Here is a 6,876-nt window from a genome sequence, read left to right on the forward strand (position 1 = left end):
TTATTTATTTATTTATTTATTTATTTATTTTTTTAAGATTTTATTTATTTATTTGACAGAGAGATCACAAGCAGGCAGAGAGGCAGGCAGAGAGAGAGGAGGAAGCAGGCTCCCTGCTGAGCAGAGAGCCCGATGCGGGGCTCGATCCCAGGACTCCGAGATCATGACCTGAGCCGAAGGCAGCGGCTTAACCCACTGAGCCACCCAGGCGCCCCTGTATATTTATTTTAATAAATATCCGATTACATACGTCTTTTTTCCCATGCCTCCATACTGTCTTCTCCATGGAGGTGAATAGATTCTTGGAGGCTCATGTGAAAGAGAAAGTAAGAGAACTGAAGTATCTACATTCTCTGAACCCTTCTCAGTGGGGGAATGGGGAAGGAGAGTAGAGCTGAGTAGGGTGCAGAAATTCTTAGCTCCTCCCCACAAAAGTGTCTGATTTAAATTTTATTTAAAAATTTTTTTAGGGGTGCCTGGGTGGCTCAGTGGGTTAAAGCCTCTGCCTTCAGCTCAGGTCATGATCCCAGGGTCCTGGGATCGAGCCCCACATCGGGCTCTCCACTCCTCGGGGAGCCTGCTTTCTCCTCTCTCTCTCTGCCTGCCTCTCTGCCTACTTGTGATCTCTGTCTCTCAAATGAATAAATAAAATCTTAAATTTTTTTTTTAAATTGTAATAGGCTAAATGACATAATCAACAGAGAGAAAATGCAACCCATGAAATGGGAGAAAATATTTGCAAATCATGTATCTGGTAAGGGATTAATATCCAGAATATATAAGAACTACAGCACAAAAACCACCAAAAAACCAAAAGCAGATTAAAAAATAGCAAAGTATTTGGATAGACATTTTTCCAAAGAAAATAGACAAATGACCAATAAACACATGAAAAGATGCTTAACACTACTCATCATTAGGGAAATGAAAATGAATACCACAATGAGATACCACCACACACCTATTAGGGTGACTGTTACCAAAAACACAAGATAGTATGTTGCGGCAAGGATGTGGAGAAATTGAAACTCTTGTATAATATTGGTGGCAATGTAAAATGGTGTAGCTACAATGGCAAGGGAGAAGCCACTACCCTAACTCCATCTAATAATCCCCAGGCTCTTAGACTTAAATAATGCCCAAGTTCAAACAACAAGGAAAAAACCTAAAGTCCAAAGTGAAAAGATTATTCAAAAAAAGGGAATCCTCCCACTTCAGTTCAAGCTAATTACACCTCCACCTCCGCCACCGTCATCAGAAAGAGTGGTTATTCCTTCCACAGATAACAATACCCCTTAGCAGAAGCTGGATAAGATGAAACTGAAAATTCAAATTTCCCTATATCAAAGATACAGTAAATCTTAGGACAAAGAGTATGGTCTATATACAACCATTGCCAGAACTGCATGGCCCAGAATTTAGAAGTCTTGAAAGACATCATCTCTCCATCCTGTTATTGCCACCAAAAGCTTAACAGTCTAAAACAACAGTTTCACATTTTGGCAAGTGAATTCTGCAGACTCTGGGAGGCACTGAAGACCATCTTGGAGGACTTGTCCTTGTCCAAGTTGTGGTCAAATGGGTCACACAAGTGGTAAATTTACAAATGTGCCTGCCTGTGTTCTAACCATCCCTGGAGAATCCCCAGCTGCACTTCCTCCCATATTGCCACAGCCAGCTACCCACCTTCCTCCTCATCCATCTCTGCCTCCACTCCCCCCGCCTCCTCTCTGCCTGTACTCCATCACCTGTGGCACCTGGGCTGCTCAGAAATTCTGATTGTACTAAAGAACATCAGACTGGACCATTAAAAACAAGATGGACCCATGCAGATAACAGTTAAAAATCTACTGACTGAAATGAAAGAACACACGGTTTTGATGAAGAAATTTGTATCATCACCAGAGGCACAGCATTCACTAGTTACTGTCTCTGACCTGCGGTGTGTTATCCTGAAACCCAGCTCCAAAGTGTTACCAAATTGACTTCCACATGTCTTAATTACTCCTGGTAAAAGCCAGATGGATCTGCGGAAACTACTTAGAAAATTCAATGTTGAGAGGATCGCAGGGGGTGTCCCACTTACCAATAAAGAAAATATGGAAACAGGAACTAGGCTTACTCCAGTGATGACCTGGGCCTGGAGGAGAAAGTTTCAGCACGGTCAGCCTAGAAGTCCAACTCAAACCCTGCCACTTTCTACAAGCAGCTTTGTTGAACAAAACCGATGTCAGCCCTGCCTGACTGCATGTGATGGTCCACAAAATACTCAGATAAAATCACCCCAATCTTTTTTTTTAAATGTAGTAGACTTTGTATAATTATATAATTCCATTGGAAGTATTAAAGTATGTCTGGAGCCCATTCATACTATGATATTAAGTGGTATTTGGACATTTTTTAGTTTACATGGTTGGTAAGAGAACAGATGAGAAAATGCAATCCCCGAAGTGATGTTTATCCTGGGATTACTCTATTTAGGTTGGAGAGGTTGTTCAGATTTAACTAGATGGCTAATTTTTACTCAACAGGTACAGTTATGACATTAAAAAATTAACCTGGTTGGGGTGCTTGGGTGGCTCAGTTGGTTAAGACTCTTGGTTTCTGTTCAGGTCATGATCTCATGGGTTGTGGGATGGAGCACTGCTTCCGGCTTCTTGCTCAGGGAGAGTCTGCTTGAAAGTTCTCTCCCTTGCTCCTCCCCATGCTCTCTTCCTCTCTCTAGAAATAAATAAATCTTAAAAAAAAAAAAAAAAGAACAGGACAGAACCTGGTGGCCATTCATCTTGAGTATTCTTGGGTAATTAAAAAGAAAAGTATTGGGGTGCCTGGGTGGCTCAGTGGGTTAAAGCCTCCACCTTCGGCTCAGGTCATGATCCCAGGGTCCTGGGATCAAACCCCGCATTGGACTCTGCTCAGCAGGGAGCCTGCTTCCTCCTCTCTCTCTGCCTGTCTCTCTGCGAACTTGTGATCTCTGTCTGTCAAACAAATAAATAAAATCTTAAAAAAAAAAAAAGAAAAGTATTTCAGGGCGCCTGGTTGGCTCAGTCTGTTAAGCATCTGCTTTCAGCTCAGGTCATGATCCCAGAGTCTTGGGATCAAGCTTTGCATCAGGGTCCCTGCTCAGCGGGGAGTCTGCTTCTTCCTCTCCCTCTGCCTGCTGCTCCCCCTGCTTGGGCCCTCCCTCACTTTCACTCTCCGTCAAATAAATAAATAAAATCTTTTAAAAAAGAGTATTTTAACCTGTAAGGCTAATGCATCCATTAAGTGCTACAAACTTAATCAGTAAAAAAGGCCCTCTAGATTTGATTTTTGTTCAACTATAGAGATAAGACCACATTCAAACCCAATCATTTTCCAGAAGGATTTGAAGTAAAATGTCCATTTTAAGTGACCTTAAAAGTTAGAATGTATCATTTCTAGCATCTTATGTAGTTGCTTATATCTGACTCACTGAAGTCTGAGATATTCCTTACTTTGATACCTGCTGTCCACATTCATGCAGCTAAATATAAGTTTCACGAGGACCTCAACATGACCTTTGTATTTTCCACAATGCCCTGAAGGATCTCTGAAGTCCATAGTAGATTCACCCTGAGACCTAATTCCCTGTCCTCAACAGCCTGTCGAGTCAATAACGGTAATAATGCACACCTGTATACGGAAACACAGGTTCTTCCCTGCTGGCCCAGGCTTGCCAGATTTAACAATTATAAACACATGGCATGCAATCAAATTTGTATTTCAGACAAACAACAAATAACTTTTGAGTATAAATATGTCCCATTAATCAATGAATGGTTTCTTTTAGTATAATTATGTCCCAAATATTGCATGGGACATAGTTATACTAAAAAAAATATTCAGTGTTCATCTGAAATTCAAATTTAACTGGGCATTCTGTGTTTTGTTTGGCAACCCTATATAAGTCCTACGAAATTGCCAAGTATTTCTGGGAGCCCCCAGTTTGTCAGATGTTAAGTACTTAGCAGTGGACACTACTATAGCTTCAGCCAATATCACCATCACTGATCTGTTAAATATCACGGAGGAAAGGGAACTGTCATTAGGGTGAATGGGACTGAAGGCACAGGATTAGCTTTGAAGATGATAACGTCTACCACATTTCCAAGAAGAAGGATGACAGAACCTCACGGATAGGAAATAAGGGGTTTTGACTGTCACTGAACTTTCTAGCCTGACAGGAAGCAGCTACATAGATGATACCCTTGGACTAATCCCTGGTTAGCATAGGCTAAAAAAGATATTTTAGTAACTTCTCAGAAATACTATTTTTCTACAGATACTGCTTTGAGATGCCAAATAGAGAGTTGTGGGAAGTCACTAGACTGGAAAGCAGACCTGGGGGCAATGTTTTGTCTTTATGAGACCCACATTTATGTTTACAACCCATTTATGAATAAGAATTAAACAGATAAGGAAGTTTAGAAACATATCTGATTGTAGTATTTTTTTATCCCGCTAGCTACAATTATAGTATGTGAGAATAAAGGGAATGGTCACTGAGAATAAAACATTTGAGCATCTGTAACAATATTTTATGGGGCACTTATAATGTTTGTAATATTAATAAGCCACCTTGTATTGTCTCAGTTTAATTTAAACAATGTGATGATTTGATCATTCTTGTGGAATAATGGTTCATAAAAATGCTATTGAAATCTTAAAATATTTGTAAAGCTGCTATTGTCATTGTACCAGTATTTTTTTAAAGATTTATTTATTTGACAGAGATCACAAGTAGGCAGAGAGGCAGGCAGAGAGAGAGGAGGAAGCAGGCCTCCCGCTGAGCAGAGATCCTGATGCAGGGCTCAATCCCAGGACCCCAAGATCATGACCCCAGATGCAGGCAGAGGCTTTAACCCACTGAGCCACCCAGGCACCCCTGCCATTGTACCAGTATTAAAATGAGTTCTACCTTGCATCTTTTACTAATTTTTATGACAAGTTTTATATTGTTTTCATTTGAGAATCCTGTAAATACTATGGTTTCATTAAACTGTTGCTAATCATATTAAAAAATGGCTCAGCCACTGTAGAAAACAGTATGGTGGTTTTCAAAAAATAGAATTACCATATGACCCAGCAATCCCACTTCTGGACATTTACCCCTCAAGACTGAAATCAGGGTTTGAAGAGGTATTTGCACACTCATGTTCATAGCAACTTTACTCACAATAGCCAAAAGGTGCAAGCAACCAAGAAGCCCGTAAGCAGATCGCTGGATAAACAAACTGTGGTACATAATACAATGAAATATTATTCAGCCTTTAGAAAGGAAGGAAATTTTGACAAGTTACAATAGGGATGAGCCTTGAGAACATTAGGCTAAGTGAAATGAGCCAGCCACAAAGAGAAAATTCTTAAGAATCTAGTGAGGTCAAATTAATAGAGATACAAAATAGAATGGTGGTTGCCAGGGGTCAGGAAAAGGCTGGGGTGGGCCGGGAATGATGAGTTGTTGTTTACATGGGTAGAGTGTCAGTTTTGCAGGATGAAGGAGTTCTGGAGATGGATGGTGGTGATGGTTGCACAGTTCGCTGTGATGACCCTGAACTGTATACTTAAAAATGGTTAATTAAGGTCGTGACGTTTATGTCAGGTATATTTTAATTTTAAAAATTAGTACTAAGCAACACACACAAGTGTACTGCATGATACACCGAATTTTAACACACTTTTAAATTTGTTGCCAAGAACTCTTGTGTATACTTCTCATTTCCTTCTAGTGTGAAAAATTCATTTCCTCTCTGGAGAATGTCCTGAAATTGCAAAGCCAGCAGTTAAAGACAAAAGCAAAACGAAACTTATTATTTTCCAACTAAACCAGAGGGCTGCTCTTCCCTGTCCTCAACAGCCTGTCGAGTCAATAACGGTAATAATGCACACCGGTGTACAATGCACACCTCCCCAAAATACGACTTTGTTGTTCATTATACCCTACTTTAAATAACTGATGCAAAGGTTACATTTTCGGACTTACAAAATAAATCAATACTAAGAAAACACGCTCTGTACATACTTGCCTTCCATGTAAGATTTCAGCCCTGGCCTAAAGCAAGACCGCAGAGCCTGGCCCCGCCCCCTCGGCGGGCCAATCAGTCGCGGGCCCGGGAAGGACGCCCAGCTGCACGCCGAGCGAGTCGATGAGGACGCGCGAGGCGCTCGCCATCTTTCCCAGTCCGCGGGTTAGGTGTCTGTCTTTCCCAGACGGAGGAGGAGTACCGAGCCGTGAGTCATCGCGTTTGGGTGTCTGTGTGGCGGGCGCGTTGCGGGTTCGGCCCCGGCGGGTTGGGCGGACGGCGGCGCGGGCGCCGGGGAGGCCGCGGGCCCTGCGCGGGGCGGGGGCCGCGCTCTCTGGGGGCTGCGGGGGTACTTCGCGGCGCTGCGGGTGCCAGGATGAGCGGGCGACTGGCCGCCTTATCTTCGGGAGCAGCTGGGCTGCTGTCGGTTTACACGGTTCAAAGAGCGGCCTGGGGAGAGGGACAAGCAAGTGCAAAGCCAGACCCGAGCGAACGCTGAATCGTGTGGTCTTTGGTTATCTCGGAAAACTTTACGCAGAAATTGAGCAAACGGCGTCAGCGGAATAGCTCGGTTGGCTGGAGTGATTTTTTTTTTTAACTCCAAATCTGATATGAATGTAAAAAGTTAGAGATTCAGATTTATGGGTGGGTGGTGAAAATAAGTATTTTCTCCGTGGCAGTGCCCATGAAAGTGTGATCCCCAGTGTAGCGTCATCGTCCTCATCTGGGAAATTGTTAAAGGTGCCCATTCTCAAGGGTCAGAGCTCCGGCTCCCGCAAACTACTCAACAGGGAAACGGACTAAATTGGGAACTCCTGGCTGTTGTGCCATG

At 42.6% G+C, this 6,876-nt stretch overlaps 1 pseudogene; it reads left to right on the forward strand.

Annotated features, from left to right (window-relative positions):
• The first annotated feature begins 1,539 nt into the window (after nt 1-1,539).
• On the forward strand, nt 1,540-6,171 carry LOC116881508 (annotated as a pseudogene).
• The last annotated feature ends 705 nt before the right edge of the window (nt 6,172-6,876 follow it).

Source organism: Lontra canadensis, unplaced genomic scaffold (genome assembly GCF_010015895.1).
Source record: "Lontra canadensis isolate GAN:19392208 unplaced genomic scaffold, GSC_riverotter_1.0 scaffold75, whole genome shotgun sequence".
NCBI lineage: Eukaryota > Metazoa > Chordata > Mammalia > Carnivora > Mustelidae > Lontra > Lontra canadensis.